General features: G+C 29.9%; 1 non-coding gene across 1 annotated transcript; it reads right to left on the bottom strand.

The window, feature by feature from the left end:
- Positions 1-12,045: 12,045 nt before the first annotated feature.
- LOC116146895 lies at positions 12,046-12,152 on the bottom strand. The gene has a single exon (XR_004130571.1). It is a non-coding gene; the product is annotated as a small nucleolar RNA R71 (small nucleolar RNA).
- Between the last annotated feature and the right edge of the window lie 882 nt (positions 12,153-13,034).

Here is a 13,034-nt window from a genome sequence, read left to right as displayed (position 1 = left end):
GTGTGGATGAGGACTGTACCCAGAATTAGAGAATTCACTCACATAACCAGGGCTCCAAATCCATGCCTCAACAGAGCCCGATCGGCAGGAAAAGAAAGAATAGAAAGAAAGAAAAGAAAGAATAGAAAAGAAAACAAAGAATAGAAAGAAAGAAAACAAAGAATAGAAAGAAAGAAAACAAAGAATAGAAAGAAAGAAAGAATAGAAAAGAAAGAAGGAATAGAAAGAAAGAAAAGAAAGAATAGAAAGAAAGACTAGAAAAGAAAGAAAGAAATAAAGAAAAAGAAACAGAAAACAAAATAAGAAAAATAGAAAAGAAAATGCATAATCTATGCATTTGTGCCTTTGCATCATGAATATGCATAATACCATGCTCATTATTGTGAGTGGTGAAAAATTAAAAAATTCAGAGAAAGAATGAGAAAGAATAGAGAAACAACAGAGAGAAGAACAGAGGAAGAATAGAGAATAATCGGGAAATGAGATGTAAGGAAAAGAAAATTCAGAATTTAAGCAACAAAGAGAGAAGGGTAGCATAGCGGGTTTACTTACTGAGCAATTGGTGCTCACTCCGTTGTTTTTAATATTTTTGCAGGTAATAGGTGGGTTGCGGTAGCTCTGAACATCATGCGGTGGAAAGGTTGGGTACACTGTCAAGATGCTATTTTGAGTATATTTTGTAAATATTTGTATATAAAGAAAAATTCAATATGGGCTGATACTTTATTAATCATTTATATGTGTATTTTCTTATATATATTTTTAATGAGTTTTATTGATTATTTTACAAGTATCTTAGCTAGAAAGAAAGTATTACAAGGAAGCACTGCAAGGCTTTCCTCACAAACAAGAAGAAGTCAGATGCTTTGACTTTAGGTATGTTTATGATTGAAATTAACTTCTCTCCTTCAACATCTTAAGTCATTGACACAAGATGTTGTATTCATATTTGTATTGATGTGCAGGGACTAAGGCAGAGTAGATTGCTCGCCAAGAGAGAAGTAGACCTACGAGTTGGAAATGGAGCACATGTGGCTGCATTAGCTGTAGGGACTTATTGTATGTCTTTGCCTTCAGGCTTATTATTAGAACTCAAAGACTGTTATTTTGTACTTGCGATTTCTAGAAACATTATTTTAGTATCTGCTTTGGATAATATAGGATATCGTTTTGAGATTTCTAATGGATTGTTGTCCTTTAGTTTGAATGGTATTCTATTTGGAATTGCAAGGTTATATAACGGATTATATGTTCTTGATTTGAACAATAAGGATATTCTCAATGTTGAAACTAAGAAAGCTAAACATAGCGAACAAAACCATACATACCTCTGGCATTGTAGATTGGGTCATGTTAATCAGACCCGCATTACAAAACTTCAAAGGGATGGAGTTTTGGACCCTTTTGACTTCCAGTCATTTGAGGTATGTGAGTCATGCCTTTTAGGCAAGATGACCAAGTCACCTTTCACATGACAAGGTCAAAGGGCTACTGAACTATTAGGCATCATCCATAGTGATGTATGTGGTCCACTAACAGTTGAAGCCAAAAGGGGATATTCCTACTTCATCACATTTACTGATGATTTCAATAGATATGGTTATGTCTACCTCATGAGATATAAATCTGAAGTCTTTGATAAGTTCAAAGATTTCAGGAATGAAGTACAGAATATGTTGGGCAAAAGTATTAAAGCTTTTCAGTCAGATCGAGGAGGTGAATACTTAAGCTCATGGTTTCTGAATACCTAAAGGAATGTGGGATAGTATCACAACTCACCCCTAAGTATACACCCTAACATAATGGATTATCTGAAAGGAGGAATATGACCTTACTTGACATGGTTAGGTCCATGATGAGTTTTAGTGAGTTACCCGCATCATTCTGGGGTTATGCCCTAGAGACTGCAACTCACATTTTGAATTGTGTGCCATCAAGTCTGTAGACAAGACTACATTTGAATTATGGAATGGGCGAAAGCCCAATTTTTCTTATCTAAGGATTTGGGGTTACGAAGGTTATGTCAAGAAATTGACTTCGAACAATCTGAGCCCAAAATCCTACAAATGTATATTTGTGGAGTATCCTAAAGAGACCAAAGGATACTATTTTTACCATCCAAAGGAGAACAAAATTTTTGTTGCTCGTACTGGAGTCTTCCTAGAAAATGAATTTTTTCTAAGAAGTACTAGTAGGAGAAAAATAGAACTCGATGAAGTTCTAGAGCCACAAAATGTATTAGACGAACGACGGGAAGATATGCCACAATCAGTGGTTGAACATCAGGAGGAGGTTACTCCACAACTTGTGGATCAAAGTGAACTACCTCAAGTAGCACAGGAGCTATGTAGATCTAGGAGAGTATGCCATGAGCCTGAGAGATACGGTTATCTCATGACTCAACATGGTGATGTGCTTGTCTACCAAGGCGATGAACCTAGAACCTACGAAGACGCTATATCGGATCCAGATTCTGTTAAATGGCTTGAAGCCATGAAATCTGAGATGGACTCCATGTACCAAAACCAAGTATGGTCTTTGGTGGAACCACCTGAAGGGGTAAAACCCCCCTCCAATCAGGTATCCTCTGAATATCCCTCAAGGAGAATCTTAGGGATACATGTTTGGAGAACGAGTTGTATTTAGAAAAAAAAAACTTGTGTAAGGATAATATTTATTTAGGGGTGAGCACGGGTAGCGGGTAGAACCGGAACTGGGGGTAAGAACCAGAACCGGAACCAGAACCTACCCAGAACCTGCACTGTGCGGGTAGGTTCCGGTTCCAATTTTTTGGAACTACTACTGTACGGTTCCGGTTTCGGTACTTACCCCCAGAGGAACCGGAACCGGAACCGGAACCTGTAAAAAGGGTACCCTGTTTGGAACCTGTAGGGGGTACCCTATTTGGAACCTGTTTTGGAACCTGTTTTGGAACCTGTTTGGAACCTGTTTTGGAACCTGTTTGGAACCATTTGAACCTATATTGGAACCTGTTTTGAACCTATTTTGGAACCTGAACTATAATGAAATATTTGTGAAATGTAAATAATGGGAGTTTCTATTATTTTACGTATAAAAAATTTAAAATAGAAAAAGTTAAATTTTTAGAATAACCAATTAAATAATATACGAATACAATTTACTTATTACATATAAATTACACCATATTAAAAGCTTTAATATATTATAATCCATTAATATTAAAGTTTTGATCATTAAGGAATAATTAATTATGATCCAATTAAAAGTGTTTTACATTTTTAATGTTATTAAAAGAATTATTTTTGAATAAAATGTATATTTGATTGAGTAATAATATATTTAGTTATTTCCTTCAATTATCAAGTTCTAAGTATATCTATAATAAATTAGTATTAATTAATTATATATGATAAATTGATAACATTAATAAATTTATTACTAGTTAAATATCATACTTAATCAATTATAACATTACATTATAGTTAAATGATTACTTAATTAATTATAATTTTATAACATTACTTAATTGATTTATAGTATAATAATTATAGCATTACATTAATTGTTACACTTAATTAATTGACTTTATTATAAACATTTGTACAAACTTAATTAAATGATTAAAAATTTAATTAATTATAATATACATTAAAATTTTAGTATGATTATTTAATAGTTAATTCATTATAACATTACATTATAGTATGATTAATAATATTTAACATACATAATAAATAATTACTTAATTGATTATGAGTTATGATATTATGTTTTAAACATTATAATTACTAATTTGCTACATAAACATTAGCACAATACTTAATTAATGATAAGAATTTAATTAATTATAATATTACCTATAAATTTCATTATAAACATTAATTAAACATTACATTATAGTTAAATAATTACTCAATTAAATTATAATATTATTATATACATTATATATTATGATCACTTACTTAATTATAGCATTACATAGTTAAATGATTACATAATTACATAATTAGTTATGAATTTATAACATTACATTATAACATTAGTAATTTACTAATTTACTATATTATTACATACTTAATTAAACGTTAAAAATTAATTAATTATAACATTACCTATATATTATATATAATTACTTAATCAATTATAACATCTATACAAACATTAGTATATTAATCAAATGATTTGAAATTTAATTATATTATTAATTTATAGATTTATAGTATGATTATTTAATTCATTATAACATTACATTATACTATTATAGTATGATCATATAATTAATATACATTACATATTAAATAATTACTTAATGATTATGTTTAGATATTATTTTTAACATTAGTAATTACTATTTACTATATAACTAGCACAATACTTATGTAATGATAAGAATTTAATTAATTATAACATTATCTTATAACATTTCATTATAAACATTATTAAGCATTACTTATAGTTAAATAATTACTTAATTAAATATAATATTATTATATAACATTATATTTAATTACTTACTTAATTATAGCATTAATAGTAAATGATTACATAATTACTTAATTAGTTATGAATTTATACATTACTTATAAACTTAGTAATTTACTATACTTTACATCACTTAATTAAACGATTAAAAATTTAATTAATTATAACATTACTTTATATATTGTAATATGATTACTTAATCAATTATAACATTCCATTATAAACATTAGTAATTAATTATGATTTGAATTTATTAATTATAATATTAAATTATAGATTTGTAGTATGATTACTTAATTCATTATAACATTACATTATACTATTTATAGTATGATCATATAATTAATATAACATTACATAATTAATAATTACTTAATTGATTATGAGTTATGATATTATATTTTAAACATATATATTACTAATTTACTTATAAACATTAGCACAATACTTAATTAAATGATAGAAATTTAATTAATTATAACATTACCTTATAAACTTAATTAAGCATTCATTATAGTTAAATAATTACTCAATTAAATTATAATATTATTATATTATATTATATTATGATCACTTACTTAATTATAGCATTATATAGTTAAATGATTACATATTACTTAATAGTTATGAATTTATAACATTACATTATAAATATGTAATCTATTATACTATTACATTACTTAATTAAACGATTAAAAATTTAATTAATTATAATATTACTTTATATATTTGTAATATGATTACTTCAATTATAACATTCCATTAAAACATTAGTATATTAATTATGATTTGAAATTTAATTAATTATAATATTAAATTATAGATTTGTAGTAGGATTACTTAATTCATTATAACATTACATTATACTATTATGTATGATCATATAATTAATATAACATTACATAATTAAATAATTACTTAATTGATTATAAGTTATGGTATTATATTTTAAACATTAGTATACTAATTTACTACATAAACATTAGCACAATACTTATTAAATGATAAGAAATTTAATTAATTAAACATTACCTTATAGACATTAATTAAGCATTATTTATATTTAATAATTACTCAATTAAATTATATATTATTAATTACATATATTATAATCACTTACTTATTATAGCATTATATAGTTAAATGATTACATAATTACTTAATTAGTTATGAATTTATAACATTACATTATAACATTAGTAATTTACTATACTATTACATTACTTAATTAAACGATTAAAAATTTATTAATTATAACATTACTTTATATATTTGTAATATGATTACTTAATCAATTATAACATCCATTATAAACATTAGTATATTAATTAAATGATTTGAAATTTAATTAATTATATATAATATGATTTGTAGTATGATTACTTAATTCATTATAACATTACATTATACTATTATAATATGATCATATAATTAATATAACATTACATGATTAAATGATTACTTAATTGATTATGACATATATTATAACATTAATATTTACTATTTGCACAATATTTAATCGAATTATTAATTTTTATTAATTATAACTATATTATAATTTATGGTATGATTATTAATTAATTATAACATTCTTATAACATATTATAATACTTATATAAATGATTAACATTTAATAATTATAATATTATATTATATTAAATAATATATTACTTAATTAATTATAACATTACAATTTACATTGTAGTATGATCACTTAATTAATTATCATTACATTTGCTGTAGTATGATCACTTATTTAATTAACATTACTGTTTCTAAATTAATTTACTAAATTATATTTGGTATATTATAATACCCAATTAACCAATTATAACATTAAATTAATAAATTTATAACATTATAATTTATTACTTATCAATAGACCCCTGGCAAATGGCAATGTTAGTAATTAGTATTAAGAATTGTTGTTTGTTTAAATATTTTAGTGAAGTTTATTTTATTGAATGGTGATGAATAATTGTTTGTGTTTTGGTTTTGATTGACGAATTTTATGTGAATTGTGATGAATTGGTTGAATTCAAGCGTTGCTTAGAGATTACAGGTTATGAGTTACATTGGACACAAATGAATGAATAACGAAAATTTGTTAGGGGTGTATTTGTAAACTTATAAGGTGTTTTTGTTATTTTTTAAACTAATGGGGGGTAATTGATTTTTTACCGGGTACCCTGGAAAGGAACCGGAACCTGCATTTTAGGTTCCGGTTCCTTGAATTAAAGATCTTGTACTGTGCGGTTCTGGTTCCGGTTCCTTTTTTTGGGAACCTGTACTGTGCGGTTCCGGTTCCGGTTCCCCGAAAAAGTGCAGGGTACCCGGAACCGCTCACCCCTAGATAATAATAATAATATCCAAAACATGCATATAAGATGTCACGTAGGATCCAAACTTATAATTTCAGAAAACTTTAAGAATTTATCCAGAAATTACACAATCAAAACATATTTATAAGGTGGAAGCTTCCAAAGGTGTTTCACAAACATTTATCATTTACATTATTTACATCAAGATAAAAACATCAAGATTACAATAAATCATCTCCCTTCACGTGTAGCTCCGTTGTCTCTAGCATCCTTCGCTTCTGGTCTACTTGCAAAGCAATCAACAATAAAAGGGTGAGCGCTAATCGCTCAGTAAGGAATGGTCCATTTCATTCTAACTGTGCAATTTGACCTTCATTTAAACATATTTGTTAACACATCACTTATCTTTTACATCTAGGTATACATCCCCCCCCCCCTTTTCTAATTCATATGCTTTTCATCATTTTATCCCATGGCTATATAAACATCAATGCATACACATACAAATAAGTATGTAAACATAGTACACACACATTACATGTCATAATATAACGTCTAAATATCATCTAACATGAGCATAAAAAATCATCTCATGATGTAAATAACATCATAACTCATGTAATGCAACTAAATGCATATGAAGCATTTAACGTGTAGCCGATTGGACTTTTCCTAGTGTCTTAAGCACTTCATATCATCTAGTCTCAAATTCATCTAGAACTCATATCATTGGGAGGTGTGCTTACACGTTATTTAGCATATAAAGCATATATTCATCTTTCCTCAACCGGTATATGAGGATATGCTTACGTGTTTCCATCATGTCTATATGCATCTCTAACATCTTATGGCATGTAAATACATATTTTAGTGAGCTTAATACTTTTAATTCATCTATGGATTATCAATCCATTTACATTACCTCTTGCTCACATTCATCATCTTAAAACATATATTACATTGCATCTTCATGCCATTTCATAACATTAATCATGCATTTGCATCCATGACCATGTATATCTTTCAAAGATCATCTAACTAATGGGTAAACATTAGTACATGGCTTAATTACAACAATACATTAATAATCAATTTATAATCATAAGAATTGATCATGTTAAATCTTAAACTTTAATAACCAGAAGTTTATGCTTCAGGCCATTTTCCATCCATTTCTCAAATAAATTGGCTCCTAGCATAAACACAAAAGTTATAGGGCTATGTCTTAACTTTCTAATGCTTCAAGAATAATCTCATTTTGATTTTTATAACTCAAGTTATGGACGAAATACTGAAGTATGTTTAACATAACCCCTAAGCTTACCAAATCCGAATTTTCATATTAAAGTATGCCACATCAATTCCTATTGACAATTAACCAATAGGTTAACTTACGGATCAAATAAACCTCCCCTTAATAGTCTTTAACATCTTAAAGGAAGTGTAAAATCTCATTCCCATAATCATCCATTATTGTTATAACATTGTAAGCTAATGCATTCAACACCATGTGGCCTCCAATACTACAAAGTTTTACCACAATCAACATCCACACTTCATTTTCTTCCTTCAAACATAACAACTCATAAAACATAAATAGCAATAACTTCATGTATAATGAATTCAAGGCAATAAATAGAATAAATTAGTTCAACTACACTTGCCATCAACTAATTCTATGCCTTAAAGCCATAATTTAAGGTTTCATTAAAATCTACAAACCCTAGCATAATCCCTAAAGTCATGGGAGGTTCTTCCTTACCTTTTTAAAAAATTCCTCCAACAAATCCTTTGCCTTTGTCTTCTTTTGCACCTTAATCCTACATATGTAATATTATACTTCAACATCTACTTCAAATCTTCAAATCACATCAAAACTAGGGTTTTTAATCCTTACCTTAAACCCTTCAACTTGAAGATCCAAGGCTCCTATCTTGTTCCCCTTGAAAAATTATGCAAAACCCCTTTAAAACTTAGAGACAAAAAGCTTGTTTCATGGAAGATTTGAGAGAAAATGGAAAAAAGGTTGAAGAAATGCTTTCTCCCTTGGCTTGAACGAATTTCCTCTCATTTATATGAAAATATTTCATTAATTTTCCAAAATTATTTAATTCTTCATATAAGGGCATTTTGGTCATTCGTACTAAACATAATTATTACTTAATTAATGTCATTAAATGCAATTAAGCCTACTCATCCTTGACTTTTGCAATGCTTATCCATTTTGCCCCTAATACCTTTCTATGAATAATTGATTCATGCCGTTCCAAATGAATTGACTATTTTGCCCTTTCCTTCTTTTCTTCCATTTTTTGCCCTTAGTTAGATTTTATGCTTTTTAACATAAAATTAACATCTAAAGGACTATTTTGAGTTAGGAACATACCTTTGACATATTGGGTATTACACATAGGGTGTAAATGGGTCTTCAAGAAGAAGACTGACATGGATGGTAAGGTACACACTTATAAAGCATGACTAGTTGCCAAAGGTTTCAAACAAATTCATGGTATTGACTATGAGGAAACCTTTTTGCCGGTTGCCATGATTAAATCCATCCGAATTATGTTTGTGATTACTGCATATCATGATTATGAGATTTGGCAAATGGATGTCAAAACAACTTTCCTAAATGGAAACCTTGAAGAGGATGTGTATATGACACAATCTGATGGTTTCGTTCTTGATGGGTAAGCTGAGAAGGTATGCAAGTTGTAGAGATCCATTTATGGACTCAAGAAAGCTTTAAGGAGCTGGAACATTAATTTTGATGAAGCCATAAAAGAATTCGGTTTTATTAGGAACAAAGATGAACCCTGTGTTTACAAGAAACTGAGTGGGAGCACAGTGGCATTCCTAGTGTTGTATGTCGATGACATACTTCTGATCGAGAATGATATACGAAACATGCAGTCAGTAAATACTTGGTTATCCAAGTGCTTCTCAATGAAAGACTTAGGAGAAGCAGCCTACATCCTCAGAATACAGATCTATCAAGATAGATCACGTAGGTTGCTTGGCCTAAGTCAGAGTACATACATTGATAAGGTACTGAAGAGATTCAGTATGGAAAAATCCAAGAAGGGATTTATTCCAATGTCACATTGATGAGAGCTTGAAAGTATATATTTTTTTAGTGATTTAATTGGATTATTTATGGAAAAATATGTTTAAATTGTGGAATTTGAATTAATTCTTTCATAAATACCTTTTACGGGATCACGGGTGTATTTTGAGTATTTTCAGGTTCAAACTGATATTTGAAGGAAAATAATGATGTTGATGGAATTCATGATGAGTAGGAACAAACGGTGCAAGAATCGGAGTTGAAACGAGAAAGTTGTGACGCGTCGAAGATACAATGTAAAATTTGGAAATCCTTCAAGATGAGCATGCTTCGATATTTCTGACATAACTTGAGCTGTAGAAATCAGAATTTGACGATTCTTGTGGTGTTGGAAAGCTTATTCAGAGAACTAAAAAGTTTTTGCTGATAACCTTACCAAATTCTAGATATCACAGACTCATTGGACAGAAAGAACGATCATTGTAGCGACTATTCTTATCGCTGCACTGATGGGTCACGGGCTTGTTTGGGTTATTGCATTCTTCTAGTCCGAATCTAAATAGGTTAAGCATTTAATTCTTTCCTAAGTAACCTCCAAGCCCTAGCACTATAAATAAGGGTCTTTAAGTAGTTTTCAGGGAGATTAGAGAAGAAAAAAGGGTCGGCTACTATTGTGGAGATTGGAATTCTTGCAGTTCTCGTTCGCCAATTAGAGAAATTTTTCTATTTTTCTTTCTTGAACTCATGTTATTGAATACAATGATTGTTTTTATTACTGCAATTATGAACTAAATCCCTTTTCTAGTGCTAAAGATGTAGCCCTATTTATGAATATGATTTGACTTTATTGTTGTTAATTCTTATTGAGCATTAATTGTAAGTTTTATTATTGCATGTAACTTTCAATTCTTAAGGATCCGAGGGTTGAATGATATCATGGGTTGGGTTGGGTTGAGATCGAGAGATGAAACCTGACATGATTTATCTAAGGTAATAAAACCATAGATTGAGCGAACACTAGAGATAGGTTACCGCGATTTATGAGGCTCTGGTAAATTCCATCGTACTTAATGATCTCCAATTGCTTAAATCTAATTAGAGATAATTCGAGTTAGTAATTAGGAGTTAATTCGCTAACTGTTTGAGAGAAAATTAGTGAAATATAAGGGAGTTTGGCCTTTAGAATAAGCTTAATTAGGTTAGCAATAATTATCAATGAATAGGATTAAATTGGTGTGAAATCTGTGCCCTAGGTTTAGTCATATTGATCTGTTTACCAAAGTATTAATAAAATTCTGCCTTTGTTTAGTTTTTAGTTTTTTTTCTTTTTCATTGAATTCATTCTTAAAATTATGTTTCATCAAATAGCAACAAAATAGACTAGTTTGGTACTTGGCAAGTAGTTCTCTTGGGATTCGACACTCGTTTACTCGAGCTTTATTACTTGCACGATTTCGTACACTTGCGAATAGTTTGTCAAGTTTTTGGTGCCGTTGCCAGGGAACTATTTTTTTACCAATATCAATACAAAATATTTAGTTGCTAATTTGTTGTGTTTTATTTTTCCTTAGAAATTAATTTTTATTTTGTTTTGTTTTGTTTGTTTCTTTTTTTTAGAACCTGGAGAGCTTACGTTCAAAAGGTGGTGGTGATCTTAATCCCTTAGATTTTGAGATCGAGAGAACGGCTAAACAGTTGAGGAAAGAAAAGAGGCAAGCTAGCTTTGAAAAATCAATGGCTAACACGAGAATTATAAATCCCAATGTGGAAAGTCAAGAGAATGAGAATGAGGATACCATAGGAGGAAATGCAATTGGTGGAGCGGTAGTGGTTCAAAGAGCAGTGAAGGATTACTCTAGTCCTACTATTAATTGGTGCTATTCTAGCATTAGGAGACCACCAGTTCAAGCGAATAATTTTGAGATCAAGCCAACAATTATTCAAATGATTCAGTAGTCGGTCAAATTTGTTGGGTTGCCTAATGATGATCCCAACTTGCATATAGCCAATTTTTTGGAGTTATGTGACACATTTAGGCATAATGGAGTATTCGATGATGCAATTAGGCTAAGGCTTTTCCCATTCTCTCTTCGGGATAAAGCTAAGGCTTCATTGATTTCTCTGCCATCTAGGAGCATCACGACATGGAACGAGTTAGCTTTAGCATTCCTCACTAAATATTTTCCACCTACCAAGCTGAGAAGTGAGATTACCAATTTCTACCAACAAGACTTGGAGTCATTGTATGAAGCGTGGGAAAGGTATAAGGATCTCTTACGAAGGTGCCCTCACTATGGTTTACCAATCTGATCATAAGTGCAAATGTTCTACCAAGGGTTGCTGCCAACTATTCAAACTATATAGATGTTGCAAGTGGAGGAGCCTTGAACAATAAAACACCAGAGGAAGCATACAATCTGATTGAAGTGATAGCGAACAATAACTATATGAGGACTTCGGAGAGAACATCAACAAGAAAATCAGCAGGAGTGCACGAAGTTGATGGTTACACCGCATTAGCTGCTCCACTTTCAACCATTCAAAAGCAATTGCATACAGTTCTGAAGATAAATGCAATTGATTCTTTTTCTCTAACTTGTGAATTTTGTGCAGGTAATCACTCATCAAGAGATTGTCAAGAATGGAGTCCATTCGCCTCACTTGAACAAGTAAATTATGTGAATAACTTCCAAAGAGGGCAAGGAAATCTGTACTCGAATACTTACAATCCATCATGGGAAAAACATCTGAACTTCTCATGGAGCAACAACAATGAGCAAAAACAACCTCCTATTTTTCAAACTCAAGAGCCAAAATCTAACTTGGAGAATGTTCTTATCAAGTTCATTGAAGAGACAAGCAAGAGGTTTGAGAAGGCTGAAATCCTTGCCCAAAATCAATCAGCCTCTATTAGAAACCTTGAAACTCAAATTGGGCAAATTCATAACATATTAGCGGGAAGAGTTCAAGGAGTTTTGCCGAGCGATATAGAGAAGAACCCTAAGGAACAAGCGTATGCAATCACCTTGAGGAGTGCAAGAACTTTGGAGAATTCAGAGGATGAAAAATAGAAGCAAGAACAAGAGAAAGATTTTAAGGACAATCGCCGCGGCTATGAAACTTGTGGCCGCAGCGAGCGTAAAAATATGGAGAAGATCGTCGTATGAAGGACGATCGTTGTG

Source organism: Pistacia vera, unplaced genomic scaffold (genome assembly GCF_008641045.1).
Source record: "Pistacia vera cultivar Batoury unplaced genomic scaffold, PisVer_v2 Contig484, whole genome shotgun sequence".
In the NCBI taxonomy this organism is placed as follows: Eukaryota; Viridiplantae; Streptophyta; class Magnoliopsida; order Sapindales; family Anacardiaceae; genus Pistacia; species Pistacia vera.
This window is presented reverse-complemented; position numbering and strand designations above follow the sequence as displayed.